General features: G+C 60.1%; 1 non-coding gene across 1 annotated transcript; it reads right to left on the reverse strand.

Annotated features, from left to right (window-relative positions):
• Positions 1–3,779: 3,779 nt before the first annotated feature.
• Positions 3,780–3,898, reverse strand: LOC131862770 (5S ribosomal RNA). Its single transcript, XR_009361707.1, has one exon. It is a non-coding gene; the product is annotated as a 5S ribosomal RNA (ribosomal RNA).
• Positions 3,899–15,000: the final 11,102 nt, after the last annotated feature.

Raw genomic sequence — 15,000 nt, forward strand, 5'->3', positions numbered from 1 at the left:
TCTCGTTTTTTTTTGCCTTTTCTGGAAATTAGTGAAGGCAGCGCATCAAAGGTGCGCAACGCTGGTGCGAACCTGGGAGCGCTCCGATGTGTGCTCCAAGGTGCGGCGTGCACGAAGTCGGACCCCGGTTTGCCCCGGGTGCGCACCTCGCGTGCACCTTGGTGCGCACACCTTGGCTGGGTTGCGCGCCCTGGTGGGCACCATGGTGCGCACCAAGGAGCGCTCCGAAGTGTGCTCCAAGGTGCGGCGTGCACGAAGTCGGAGCCCGGTTTGCCCCGGGTGCGCACCTCGCGTGCACCTTCGCCGCGGTGGGCACCATGGCGTGCACGAAGTCGGAGCCCGGTTTGCCCCGGGTGCGCACCTCGCGTGCACCTTCGCCGGGGTGGGCACCTTGGTGTGCAGACCTTGGCTGGGTTGCGCGCCCTGGTGGGCACCATGGTGCGCACCAAGGAGCGCTCCGAAGTGTGCTCCAAGGTGCGGCCTGCACGAAGTCGGAGCCCGGTTTGCCCCGGGTGTGCACCTCGGGTGGGCACCTTGGTGCGCATGCCTTGCCTGGGCTGCGCACCAGGGCGGGCTCAAGATGGCACCCGCGTTCCTTTTTTTTCACTATCTTTCAAAACGGAAATTTTAAAATCTCATTTTTTTTTGCCTTTTTCTGGAAATTAGTGAAGGCAGCGCATCAAAGGTGCGCACCTCGCTGCCCACCACGGTGCGCAACGCCGGTGGGCACCCGGGAGTGCTTCGAAGTGTGCTCCAAGGTGCTGCGTGCACGTTGTCGGAGCCCGGTTTGCCCCGGGTGCGCACCTCGCGTGCACCTTCGTCGGGGTGGGCACCTTGGCTGGGTTTGCCCCGGCTGCGCTCCGAAGCGGGGTTATTGGAGCGCCGCCTCTTTTTTTGTCGGAGCGTTTGGTGGGGTTTCTCGCATTGGCTCTTCCGAGGCCCGGTTGCCACCCTGGCGCGCACGAAGTCGGAAGTAGGGTTAATTGCCCGGGTGCGCACCTTTGCCAGGGTGGGCACCTTACCTGGGCTGCGCACCAGGGCGGGCTCAAGATGGCACGCGCGTTCCGTTTTTTTCACTATCTTTCAAAACGGAAATTTTAAAATCTCCTTTTTTTTTTGCCTTTTCTGGAAATTAGTGAAGGCAGCGCATCAAAGGTGCGCACCTCGCTGCCCACCTTGGTGTGCTCTGAGGTGCGCACCCGGGAGCGCTACGAAGTGTGCTCCAAGGTGCGGCGTGCACGTTGTCGGAGCCCGGTTTGCCCCGGGTGCGCACCTCGCCTGCACCTTGGCCGGGGTGGGCACCTTGGCTGGGTTTGCCCAGGGTGCGCTCCGAAGCGGGGTTACTGGAGCGCCCCCTCTTTTTTTGTCAGAGCGTTTGGTGGGGTTTCTCGCATTGGCTCTTCCCAGGCCCGGTTGTTGGGTGCGCTCCCACCCTGGCGCGCGCGAAGTTGGAAGTTGGGTTAATTGCCCGGGCGCGCACCTTCGCCAGGGTGGGCACCTTGGTGCGCACACCTTGGCTGGGCTGCGCACCAGGGCGGGCTCAAGATGGCACCAGCATTCCCTTTTTCTCACTATCTTTCAAAACGGAAATTTTAAAATCTCGTTTTTTTTTTGCCTTTTATGGAAATTAGTGAAGGCATCGCATCAAAGGTGCGCACCTCGCTGCCCACCTTGGTGTGCTCCGAGGTGCCCACCACGGTGCGCAACGCCGGTGCGAACCCGGGAGCGCCCCGATGTGTGCTCCAAGGTGCGGCGTGCACGAAGTCGGACCCCGGTTTGCCCCGGGTGCGCACCTCGCGTGCACCTTGGTGCGCACACCTTGGCTGGGTTGCGCGGCCTGGTGGGCACCATGGTGCGCACCAAGGAGCGCTCCGAAGTGTGCTCCAAGGTGCGGCGTGCACGAAGTCGGAGCCCGGTTTGCCCCGGGTACGCACCTCGCGTGCACCTTCGCCGGGGTGGGCACCTCGGCTGGGTTGCGCGCCCTGGTGCGCACCAAGGAGCGCTCCGAAGTGTGCTCCAAGGTGCGGCGTGCACGAAGTCGGAGCCCGGTTTGCCCCGGGTGCGCACCTTCGCCGCGGTGCGCACCATGGCGTGCACGAAGTCGGAGCCCGGTTTGCCCCGGGTGCGCACCTCGCGTGCACCTTCGGCGGGGTTGCGCGCCCTGGTGGGCACCATGGTGCGCACCAAGGAGCGCTCCGAAGTGTGCTCCAAGGTGCGGCGTGCACGAAGTCGGAGCCCGGTTTGCCCCGGGTGCGCACCTCGCGTGCACCTTCGGCGGGGTTGCGCGCCCTGGTGGGCACCATGGTGCGCACCAAGGAGCGCTCCGAAGTGTGCTCCAAGGTGCGGCGTGCACGAAGTCGGAGCCCGGTTTGCCCCGGGTGCGCACCTCGCGTGCACCTTCGCCGCGGTGGGCACCATGGCGTGCACGAAGTCGGAGCCCGGTTTGCCCCGGGTGCGCACCTCGCGTGCACCTTCGCCGGGGTGGGCACCTCGGCTGGGTTGCGCGCCCTGGTGCGCACCAAGGAGCGCTCCGAAGTGTGCTCCAAGGTGCGGCGTGCACGAAGTCGGAGCCCGGTTTGCCCCGGGTGCGCACCTCACGTGCACCTTCGCCAGGGTGGGCACCTCGGTGTGCTCCGAGGTGCGAACCCGAGAGCGCTCCGAGGTGCCCACGAAGTCGAAAGTCGGGTTAATTGCATTGTTTTCCCCGGGTGCGCTCCGAGGTGCGCAACATCGGCGCGCACCAAGGAGGGCTCCGAAGTGTGCTCCAAGGTGCGCACGATGGCGTGCACCTCTGGTGCGCACGATTCGGAGCTCGGTTTGACCGGGGTGCGCACACCTTGGCTGGGTTGCGCACCTTTTGTGCGCTCCAAGGTGCGCACGAAGTCGGAGCTCGGTTTGCCCCGGGTGCGCACCTTCGCCAGGGTGCGCACCTTGATGCGCACGCCTTGGCTGGGCTGCGCACCTTGGTGGGCGCCATGGTGCGCACCTTTCGTGCGCTCCAAGGTGCGCACGAAGTCGGAGCTCGGTTTGCCCCGGGTGCGCACCTTGGTGGGCGCCATGGTGCACTCCGAGGTGCCCAAGATTGGTGCGCACCAAGGAGCGCTCCGAAGTGCGCTCCAAGGTGCGCGCGAAGTCGAAAGTTGGGTTAATTGTCCGGTTTGCCTCGGGTGCGCACCTTGCGTGCACCTTCGCCAGGGTGGGCGCCTTGGTGCGCACACCTTGGCTGGGCTGCGCACACCTTGGCACCCGCGTTTCCTTCATTTTAAATTTTTTTTTTTTACAATCTCTCAAGTGGGAAATTCTATAATCTCAACTTTTTTTGCCTTTTCAGGAAACTTTTGAATGGAGCGCATCATTGGTGCGCTCCGAAGTGTGCTCCAAAGCTCTCTCCAGCTGCGTGCACCTGCCCCGGCCGCGCACCCGGCCCCGCCCAGCTTCGCTCACCTGTCCCGGGCGTCTGGTGCGGAACCTTAGAGTAAGAAACATCACCGTGCACCTTGGCCAACGTGCGCGACTCGACCGAGCGCGCACTGGCCGAGGTGCACACCGATTTCACCTGGGTGCGCGCGCAGCACCTCGGGCGCACCGGGGTGCGCGCACAACGCCCGGGTTGCACCGTGGCCTGTGTGCTCGGGGCGCCTCGGGTGCGCGCTCGGTGTCGCCCCCGCGCGCGCGGTAGTGCGGGCAGCGCACCCCGGCCCGGCCCGGCCCCGACGAGAACGCAAACGGGCAAAAGGTTTATTCAAATAGCATTGCGACGCCCGGCGAAAAACTAAAAAAGGGTGCAACACCGGGACTTCCCGGGAGGTCACCCATCCCAGTACTACTCCGGCCCAAGCGCGCTTAACTGCGGAGTTCTGATGGGATCCGGTGCACTAACGCTGGTATGATCGCACCCGTTATGAGCTTGTCGCAGTGTGTACTTAGCAAACCGCGACCCACGTGCGAATCCACCCCGGCCACCCACCCCCGTCGAGGTGCACACCCTCCCTCGCGAAGTGCGCCCCGTTCGCCAAGTGTGAGCCCTGCCCGGGTGCGCGCACCTTGCTAGGGCGTCGGGTGTGCACCCGGCCCGGCCTACGTGCGTGCACCTGGAGGGGGCGTCGTGTGCGTGCAGTGTCCCGTCTGCAACGCGGTGCCCACACACCACCTCGGGCGCAACGACCTGCGCTCACATGTGGGCCGAGTGCACCTTGGTGCATGTTCGGGGCGCCTCGGGTGCACGCTCGATCTTGCCCCGGTGCACCAAGGCGCTCGGTTTGCCCCGGGTGCGCACTTGGTGCAAGGTGGGCACCCAAAATAGGGATCAAGCACCAAAACACAAGTTTCAGGATGCAAAATGGGACCCAAGGACCACAAATGCGTTCCAAGACCCATGATGGGTCCACGAGAACAAAAATGTGTTCCGAGACTTAATAAACAAATATTGGGTTTTAGGAGAAGAAACATGCTCTGATGCCCAAAACGAGAATCGACCCCGAAAAGGCCACAGGCCAAAAGTGGGATGCGAGACAAAAAAAAATGGGACCCGAGGACCAAAATTGGGTTCCCAGGTCGAAGACAGGGCAACCGGACAAGAAACGACCTCTAAGGCTCGAAATGAGTCCCGACGACTAAAACTTGACAAGAAGCACCCATCAGGCACCCAACTCGACACCCATGGGATGCCGACCCACCCGGGCTTCCACCTAGCACACCTTGGCACCCACCCACCCTCGCACCCAACCTCGCACCCAACTTAGCACCTTTGAACCCACATTGGCACTCACCCTGACCCTGGCACCTTGGAACCCACATTGGCACTCACCTTGACCCTGGCACCCACCTTTGCACTCACCTTGGGACCCACCCTGGCTCCCACCTCGGCACCCACCCAGACACCCACCTTGGTTCCTTGGCACCCACCTTGGATCCTTGGCACCCACCCCGACACCCACCTTGGCACGCAACTTGGCTACTTGCCACCCACCTTGGCTCCTTGACGCCCACCCCGACAACCACCCCGTGACCTACCCTGGCTAGGGTTGGTGCACACCCACCCTGGTGCCCACCTTGGCACCCACCCTATGACCCACCTTGGCACGCACCTTAGTACCCACCCCGTTACCCACCCTAGGACCCACCCCGTGACCCACCTTGGCCAGGGTGGGTGCACCCACCCTGGTGCCCACCTTGGCACCCACCCATCCTAGCACCCAGCCTGTGACCGGGCTTGGAACCCAACCTTGCACCCGCACCCGTCTTGGCCAGTGTGGGTGCGCACCCATCCTGGCACCCACGTTGTGACACACCCTTTAACCCACGCACCCTAGCACCCACGTTGGCACCCACCTTGGAACCCAACCTAGCAACTTGGCACCCACCCCGTGACCCACCTTGGCATCCACCATAGCAGTCGCCGACTTGGCACCCACCTCGGCACCCACCTTGACACTTGTGGACCCACCTTGCCACTCACCCTAGCATCGACCCATCCTAGCACCCACCCTGGCACCTTTGCACCCTAGCACTCACCCATCCTAGCACCTAACCTGTGACCCACCTTGACACTCACCCTCGCACCCACCTTGGAACCCAACCTAGCACCCACCCACCCTGACACCAACCCTAGCACCTACCCACCCTTGCACCCACCCTGTGACCCATCTTGGCACCCACCCATCCTACCACTCAACCTATCACCCACCTTCTCACCCACCTTGGCATCCACCTTAGCACCCACCCACACTGGCACCTTGGCACCCACCTCGGGCAAGGTGGGTGCACACCCACCCTGGCACCCAATTTAGAACCCACCGAGCATGTTACCCACCTTGGCACCCACATTGCAGCCCACCCTAGTACCCACCCTATGACCCACATTGGCATCCACACCCTAGCACCCAGGCACCTCGACACCCGCCTTGACACCCACCCTAGCACTGAACCTGTGACCCACCTTGGAACTCACCCTAGAACCCACCCACCCTGTGAACCACCTTGGCATCCACCTTAGCACCCACCCACCTTGGCACCCACTCTAGCACTCACCCATCCTAACACCCAACTTGTTACCCACCTTGGCACCCGCCCTCGCGTCCACCTTGAAACCCACCCTAGCACCCACCCACGCAGGAGCCCACCTTGGCACCCAACCTAACACCCACGCATCCTGGCACCCAACTTGTGACCCACCTTGGAACCCACCCTAGTACCCACCTTTGAACCCACTATATCACCAACCCACCTTGGCACCCACCCTATGACCCTCTTTGGAATCCACCCTAGCACGCACCCACCCTGGCACCCACCATGGAGCGCACCCTAGCACCCACCCACCTCGGCACGCACCTCAACACCCACCTTGGTGTGCGCACTGCGCCAACCTCTCAAAGACCCTATGTGGTGCGCTCCAAAGTGTACACCTTTGGTGCGCTCCAAGGTGCGCACCTTTGGTGCACACCGAGGTGCACACCAAAGTGTGCACCGAGGTGAGCACCAAAGTGCACTCCAGGGTGCACACCAAGGCGTGCACCTTTGGTGCGGTCAATGCAAACGAATTCGGAAGTTGGGGTCGATGTCCTAATCGCTGCTGCAGACTACACGTATGAGAATCGGACAAATAGCTTTATATAGGGGAGGTGTTGCGTTTGATGGGTCGACTCCCCTGGTTGTGTGCACTGCACCAACTTCAAAGACCCTGTCTTGTTTAAGAAGTCAAAAGTTGGGGTGGATGTCCTAATCATTGCTGCAGTCTACGCATGTATGAGAATCAGACAAATAGCTTATATAGGGGAGGTGTTGCATTCGGTGGGTTGACTCCCCTGGTTGTGCGCACTGCGCCAACCTCAAAGACCCCGCATAGCAGAAGAAGTCGGAAGTCGGATTTTGGTGAGCACCAAGGCGTGCACCTTTGGTGCGGTCAACGCAGACGAATTCAGAAGTTGGGGTGGATGTCCTAATCGTTGTTGCAGGCTACACATGTATGAGAATCAGACAAATAGCTTATATAGGGGAGGTGTTGGGTTTGATGGGTCAACTCCCTTGGTTGTGCGCATTACGCCAACCTCAAAGACCTTGTTTTCGTTAAGAAGTCAAAAGTTGGGGTCAATGTCCTAATGGCTCCTGCAGGCTACACATGTATGAGAATCGGACAAATAGCTTATATAGGGGAGGTGTTGGGTTTGATGGGTCGACTCCCCTGGTTGTGCGCATTACGTCAACCTCAAAGACCTTGTTTTCGTTAAGAAGTCAAAAGTTGGGGTCGATGTCCTAATTGCTCCTGTAGACTACACATGTATGAGAATCAGACAAATAGCTTATATAGGGGAGGTGTTGGGTTTGATGGGTTGACTCCCCTAGTTGTTCGCATTACACCAACCTCAAAGACCTTGTTTTCGTTTAGAAGCCGAAAGTTGGGGTCGATGTCCTAATTGCTCCTGCAGGCTACGCATGTATGAGAATCAGACAAATAGCTTATATAGGGGAGGTGTTGGGTTTGATGGGTCGACTCCCCTGGTTGTGCGCATTGCGCCAACCTCAAAGACCCTGCATTGCGGATGAAGTCGAAAGTCAGAGTTTGGTGTGCTACAAGGTGTGGTCGAAGGTGCTCACCTAGGTGTGCACCTTTGGAGCACAGGAAAAGTGCCCTCCAAAAGTGCGCACCTTTGGAGTGCACAAAAGTGCCCTCCAAAAGTGCGCACCTTTGGAGCGCAGAAAAGTGCCCTCCAAAAAGTGCCCTCCAAAAGTGCGCACCTTTGGAGCGCAGAAAAGTGCCCTCCAAAAAGTGCCCTCCAAAAGTGCGCACCTTTGGAGCGCAGAAAAGTGCCCTCCAAAAAGTGCCCTCCAAAAGTGCGCACCTTTGGAGCGCAGAAAAGTGCCCTCCAAAAAGTGCCCTCCAAAAGTGCGCACCTTTGGAGCGCAGAAAAGTGCCCTCCAAAAAGTGCCCTCCAAAAGTGCGCACCTTTGGAGCGCAGAAAAGTGCCCTCCAAAAAGTGCCCTCCAAAAGTGCGCACCTTTGGAGCGCAGAAAAGTGCCCTCCAAAAAGTGCCCTCCAAAAGTGCGCACCTTTGGAGCGCAGAAAAGTGCCCTCCAAAAAGTGCCCTCCAAAAGTGCGCACCTTTGGAGCGCAGAAAAGTGCCCTCCAAAAGTGCGCACCTTTGGAGCGCACAAAAGTGCCCTCCAAAAGTGCGCACTTTTGGTGCGCACCAAGGCGCTGGTTCGGTCGTTGCAGGCGAGTTCGGAAGTTGGGGTCGATGTCCTGAGCGGAGGTGCAAACTACACAGGTGTCGGAATCGGACAAATAGCTTATATAGGGGAGGTGTATGCTTCGATGGGTCGACTCCCCAGGTTGAGCGCACCGCGCCAACCTCAAAGACCCTACGGTATGGATGAAGTCGGAAGTTGGGTCCGATGACCGATTCGATTAGTAGGTATGCTCATGAGGTCGGAATTTGGGTCCGATGACCTGCCATGTGCAGGAAGGCGAATGTTGACACTGTGCGTTGCAAGGTGCACACCAAGGCGCTGGTGCGGTCTTTTTAGTCGAGTTCGGAAGTTGGGGTCGATGTCCTGATCGGAGGTGCAAGCTACACAGGTGTGGGAATCGGACAAATAGCTTATATAGGGGAGGTGTATGCTTCGTTGGGTCGACTCCCCGGGTTGAGCGCACCGCGCCAACCTCAAAGACCCTACGGTATGGATGAAGTCGGAAGTTGGGTCCGATGACCAATTCGATATGTAGGCATACTCGCGAGGTCGGAATTTGGGTCCGATGACCTGCCACGTGCAGGAAGGCGAATGTTGGCACTGTGCGTTGCAAGGTGCGCACCAAGGCGCTGGTTCGGTCGTTGGAGGCGAGTTCGGAAGTTGGGGTCGATGTCTTGATCGGAGGTGCAAACTACACAGGTGTGGGAATCGGACAAATAGCTTATATAGGGGAGGTGTATGCTTCGTTGGGTCGACTCCCCGGGTTGAGCGCACCGCGCCAACCTCAAAGACCCTACGGTATGGATGAAGTCGGAAGTTGGGTCCGATGACCGATTCGATATGTAGGCATACTCGCGAGGTCGGAATTTGGGTCCGATGACCTGCCATGTGCAGGAAGGCGAATGTTGGGACTGTGCGTCGCAAGGTGCGCACCAAGGCGCTGGTGCCGTCGTTGCAGTCGAGTTCGGAAGTTGGGGTCGATGTCCTGGTCAGAGGTGCAAACTACACAGGTGTGGGAATCGGACAAATAGCTTATATAGGGGAGGTGTATGCTTCGATGGGTCGACTCCCTGGGTTGAGCGCACCGCGCCAACCTCAAAGACCCTACAGTATGGATGAAGTCGGAAGTTGGGTCCGATGACCGATTCGATACGTAGGCATATTGGCGAGGTCTGAATTTGTGTCCGATGACCTGCCATGCGCAGGAAGGCGGAATTTGGGTCCGATGACCGAGTTGATGGCGTGCCATGCGCAGAAAGGCGGAATTTGGGTCCGATGACCGAGTTGATGTTGATGGCCCGCCATGCACAGGAAGGCGGAATTTGGGTCCGATGACCGATTTGAAGGCGTGCCATACGCAAAAAGGCGGAGTTTGGGTCCGATGACCGAGTTGATATTGATGGCCCGCCATGCGCAGGAAGGCGGAATTTGGGTCCGATGACCTGACATACGCATGGAGTCCGACTCGGGGGCCGATGTTCGATTCGATGACTTGCATTGTGGGTAAAGTCGGAAGTTGTGGTCTTTGACCCGATTCGATGACCAGACTTCGGCTGCTTGAGAATCGGACAAATAACTTATATAGGGGAGGTAGTGTTCTCGAGCATCCTCCCCCCGTGCCCGTTTATGTCGATTGATGCTGGTGCTCGACTGGTTGGAGCACTCGGATGCAAAAATCTTGCACCAGGATTTATCGATTGTGATGGACACGGCAAGTCTCCTGATTGCTATGCAGGAGCTCATCGTGAATCTCTATGCGGCCTTGGTATGGACTCGACCTGCGGAATGGTTCGGCAATGGTAGTCGCTCCAACACGTCCTTGCAATGGCCACAGAGGTGATTCGACTAGAGCTCCAGTCTAGCTTTTGGGTTGCTTGGCGGACTGGTATAGCCGCGATCGAGTTCCGGCCATGAACGTTTTAGATAGCTCTTGGGCTTTCTGGGACGGAAGTCGGAAGTTTGGGCTGTTGTCCGATTTGATGACCATTCTTCGGATGTGTGAGAATCGGACAAATAACTTATATAGGGGACTGTGTTGTCTCACGCAGCCCCCTCCGTGCCCCTCTATCTCGACCGATGTTGGTGCTTGAAAGGGTTGGGATCGCTCGGATTTATAAACGTGCACCACCATTTGTCGAGTGTGAGGGACGCGGCAGGTCTCCTAAATGCTATGCGGGCGCTCTCTGAGAATCTCTATCCGGCCTCGACACAGACTAGTCTTGCTGAATGGTTTGGCACTGGTAGTCGATCCAACACGTCGTTGTTGTGGCCGCCTAGGCGATTCGATTCGAGCCCCCGTCTAGCTTTTGGGTTGCTTGGCGGATTTTGCCCTATCCGCAAGTGAGCTCGGTCCCTAAACGTTCGAGAAACCCGATTGCTATGCGCCGACTCTCTTTCTTGCGAGCCTCCATCTAGCTTTTGGGTCTCTACGGAACGGAAGTCGGAATCTGGGACCGTTGTTTGATTCGACGAGGCAGACTACGGTTGTGCGAGAATCGGACAAATAACTTATATAGGGGAGGTGTTGACTGGAGCATTCTCCCCCGTGCCCCTCTAACTCGACCAATGCTGGCGCTCGAACGGTGGTAGCGCTCGGATTTTCATTGAGCGCCAGCATTGGTCGATTTAGAGGGGCATGCGAGATTCCCGAATGCTATGCGAGGGCTCTAACGGAAATGTCTATTGGTTTCGGTATGGATGCAATTGCGAGTGGTTCGGCAAAGGTAGTCGTTCCGATGCGTCCATGTCGTGGCCAAATCGATAATTCGATTTGAGCCCTCGTATAGCATTTGGGTCTCTCGATGTGATTCCGCATTCCAGTCCCTTTGGGCACTGCTTGAGCCGCATCCCAGGGGGTTCCCTTCCCAATAATCTGCCTCGCAACCCGATTGCTATGCGGTGAGGCTCCTCGGCCGCCTCGGAACTATCTGTGTATCAGACGCATCGCGGGATAAGGGGTTGGCAACGGTAGTCGCCCCAAGCGCGTCCGATGCTTGGACCATTCCGAGGCGGCCCTGAAGCCTCTTCCGTCTAGCCGTTGGGTCCTTCTCGCCGCATCCCTCGCCTCGCACCCCGATTGCTATGCGGTGAGGCTCCTCGGCCGCCTCGGAACTATCTGTGTATCGGACGCGTCGCGGGATAAGGGGTTGTCACTGGTAGTCGCCCCAAGCGCGTCCGATGCTTGGACCATTCCGAGGCGGCCCTGAAGCCTCTTCCGTCTAGCCGTTGGGTCCTTCTCGCCGCATCCCTCGCCTCGCACCCCGATTGCTATGCGGTGAGGCTCCTCGGCCGCCTCGGAACTATCTGTGTATCGGACGCGTCGCGGGATAAGGGGTTGTCATTGGTAGTCGCCCCAAGCGCGTCCGATGCTTGGACCATTCCGAGGCGGCCCTGAAGCCTCTTCCGTCTAGCCGTTGGGTCCTTCTCGCCGCATCCCTCGCCTCGCACCCCGATTGCTATGCGGTGAGGCTCCTCGGCCGCCTCGGAACTATCTGTGTATCGGACGCGTCGCGGGATAAGGGGTTGTCACTGGTAGTCGCCCCAAGCGCGTCCGATGCTTGGACCATTCCGAGGCGGCCCTGAAGCCTCTTCCGTCTAGCCGTTGGGTCCTTCTCGCCGCATCCCTCGCCTCGCACCCCGATTGCTATGCGGTGAGGCTCCTCGGCCGCCTCGGAACTATCTGTGTATCGGACGCGTCGCGGGATAAGGGGTTGTCACTGGTAGTCGCCCCAAGCGCGTTCGATGCTTGGACCATTCCGAGGCGGCCCTGAAGCCTCTTCCGTCTAGCCGTTGGGTCCTTCTCGCCGCATCCCTCGCCTCGCACCCCGATTGCTATGCGGTGAGGCTCCTCGGCCGCCTTGGAACTATCTGTGTATCGGACGCATCGCGGGATAAGGGGTTGTCACTGGTAGTCGCCCCAAGCGCGTCCGATGCTTGGACCATTCCGAGGCGGACCCGAAGCCTCTTCCGTCTAGCCGTTGGGTCCTTCTCGCCGCATCCTTCGCCTCGCACCCCGATTGCTATGCGGTGAGGCTCCTCGGCCGCCTCGGAACTATCTGTGTATCGGACGCGTCGCGGGATAAGGGGTTGTCACTGGTAGTCGCCCCAAGCGCGTCCGATGCTTGGACCATTCCGAGGCGGACCCGAAGCCTCTTCCGTCTAGCCGTTGGGTCCTTCTCGCCGCATCCCTCGCCTCGCACCCCGATTGCTATGCGGTGAGGCTCCTCGGCCGCCTTGGAACTATCTGTGTATCGGACGCGTCGCGGGATAAGGGGTTGTCACTGGTAGTCGCCCCAAGCGCGTCCGATGCTTGGACCATTCCGAGGCGGACCCGAAGCCTCTTCCGTCTAGCCGTTGGGTCCTTCTCGCCGCATCCCTCGCCTCGCACCCCGATTGCTATGCGGTGAGGCTCCTCGGCCGCCTTGGAACTATCTGTGTATCGGACGCGTCGCGGGATAAGGGGTTGTCACTGGTAGTCGCCCCAAGCGCGTCCGATGCTTGGACCATTCCGAGGCGGACCCGAAGCCTCTTCCGTCTAGCCGTTGGGTCCTTCTCGCCGCATCCCTCGCCTCGCACCCCGATTGCTATGCGGTGAGGCTCCTCGGCCGCCTTGGAACTATCTGTGTATCGGACGCGTCGCGGGATAAGGGGTTGTCACTGGTAGTCGCCCCAAGCGCGTCCGATGCTTGGACCATTCCGAGGCGGCCCCGAAGCCTCTTCCGTGTAGCCGTTGGGTCGTTCTCGCCGCATCCCTCGCCTCGCACCCCGATTGCTATGCGGTGAGGCTCCTCGGCCGCCTTGGAACTATCTGTGTATCGGACGCGTCGCGGGATAAGGGGTTGTCACTGGTAGTCGCCCCAAGCGCGTCCGATGCTTGGACCATTCCGAGGCGGCCCCGAAGCCTCTTCCGTGTAGCCGTTGGGTCCTTCTCGCCGCATCCCTCGCCTCGCACCCCGATTGCTATGCGGTGAGGCTCCTCGGCCGCCTTGGAACTATCTGTGTATCGGACGCGTCGCGGGATAAGGGGTTGTCACTGGTAGTCGCCCCAAGCGCGTCCGATGCTTGGACCATTCCGAGGCGGACCTGAAGCCTCTTCCCTCTAGCCGTTGGGGCTTTCTCGCCGCATCCCTCGCCTCGCACCCTGATTGCTATGCTGTGAGGCTCCTCGGCCGCCTTGGAACTATCTGTGTATCGGACGCATCGCGGGATAAGGGGTTGGCAGTGGTAGTCGCCCCAAGCGCATCCGATGCTTGGACCATTCCGAGGCGGCCCTGCAGCCTCTTCCGTCTAGCCGTTGGGGCCATCTCGCCGCATCCCCCACCTCGCACCACGATTGCTATGCGGTGAGGCTCCTTGGCCGCCTCGGAACTATCTGTGTATCGGACGCATCGCGGGATAAGGGGTTGTCACTGGTAGTCGCCCCAAGCGCGTCCGATGCTTGGACTATTCCGAGGCGGCCCTGCAGCCTCTTCCGTCTAGCCGTTGGGGCCATCTCGCTGCATCCCCCACCTCCTCGGCCGCCTCGGAACTATCTGTGTATCGGACGCATCGCGGGATAAGGGGTTGGCAGTGGTAGTCGCCCCAAGCGCGTCCGATGCTTGGACTATTCCGAGGCAGCCCTGCAGCCTCTTCCGTCTAGCCTTTGGGGCCATCTCGCCGCATCCCTCGCCTCGCACCCCGATTGCTATGCGGTGAGGCTCCTCGGCCGCCTGGGAACTATCTTCGTATCGGACGCATCGCGGGATAAGGGGTTGTCACTGGTAGTCGCCCCAAGCGCGTCCGATGCTTGGACTATTCCGAGGCGGCCCTGTGGCCTCTTCCGTCTAGCCGTTGGGGCCATCTCGCCGCATCCCCCACCTCGCACCCCGATTGCTATGCGGTGAGGCTCTTCGGCCGCCTTGGAACTATCTTCGTATCGGACGCATCGCGGGATAAGGGGTTGTCACTGGTAGTGGCCCCAAGCGCGTCCGATGCTTGGACTATTCCGAGGCGGCCCTGCAGCCTCTTCCGTCTAGCCGTTGGGGCCATCTCGCCGCATCCCCCACCTCGCACCCCGATTGCTATGCGGTGAGGCTCCTCGGCCGCCTTGGAACTATCTTCGTATCGGACGCATCGCGGGATAAGGGGTTGTCACTGGTAGTCGCCCCAAGCGCGTCCGATGCTTGGACTATTCCGACGCGGCCCTGTGGCCTCTTCCGTCTAGCCGTTGGGGCCATCTCGCCGCATCCCCCACCTCGCACCCCGATTGCTATGCGGTGAGGCTCCTCGGCCGCCTTGGAACCATCTTCGTATCGGACGCATCGCGGGATAGGGGGCTGTCACTGGTAGTCGCCCCAAGCGTGTCCGATGCTTGGACCATTCCTAGGCGGCCCTGAAGCCTCTTCCGTCTAGCCGTTGGGGCCTTCCCGCCCCATCCCTCGCCTCGCACCCCCGATTGCTATGCGGTGAGGCTCCTCGGCCGCCTTGGAACCATCTGTGTATCGGACGCATCGCGGGATAAGGGGTTGGCACTGGCAGTCGCCCCAAGCGCGTCCGATGCTTGGACCATTCCGAGGTGGCCCTGAAGCCTCTTCCGTCTAGCCGTTGGGGCCTTCCCGCCCCATCCCTCGCCTCGCACCCCGATTGATATGCGGTGAGGCTCCTCGGCCGCCTTGGAACTATCTGTGTATCGGACGCATCGCGGGATAAGGGGTTGGCACTGGTAGTCGTCCCAATCGCATCCGATGCTTGGACCATTCCGAGGCGGCCCTGCAGCCTCTTCCGTTTAGCCGTCGGGGCCTTCCCGCCGCATCCCTCGCCTCGCATCCCGATTCC

The sequence above is a fragment of the Cryptomeria japonica genome, unplaced genomic scaffold (assembly GCF_030272615.1).
Source record: "Cryptomeria japonica unplaced genomic scaffold, Sugi_1.0 HiC_scaffold_51, whole genome shotgun sequence".
In the NCBI taxonomy this organism is placed as follows: Eukaryota; Viridiplantae; Streptophyta; class Pinopsida; order Cupressales; family Cupressaceae; genus Cryptomeria; species Cryptomeria japonica.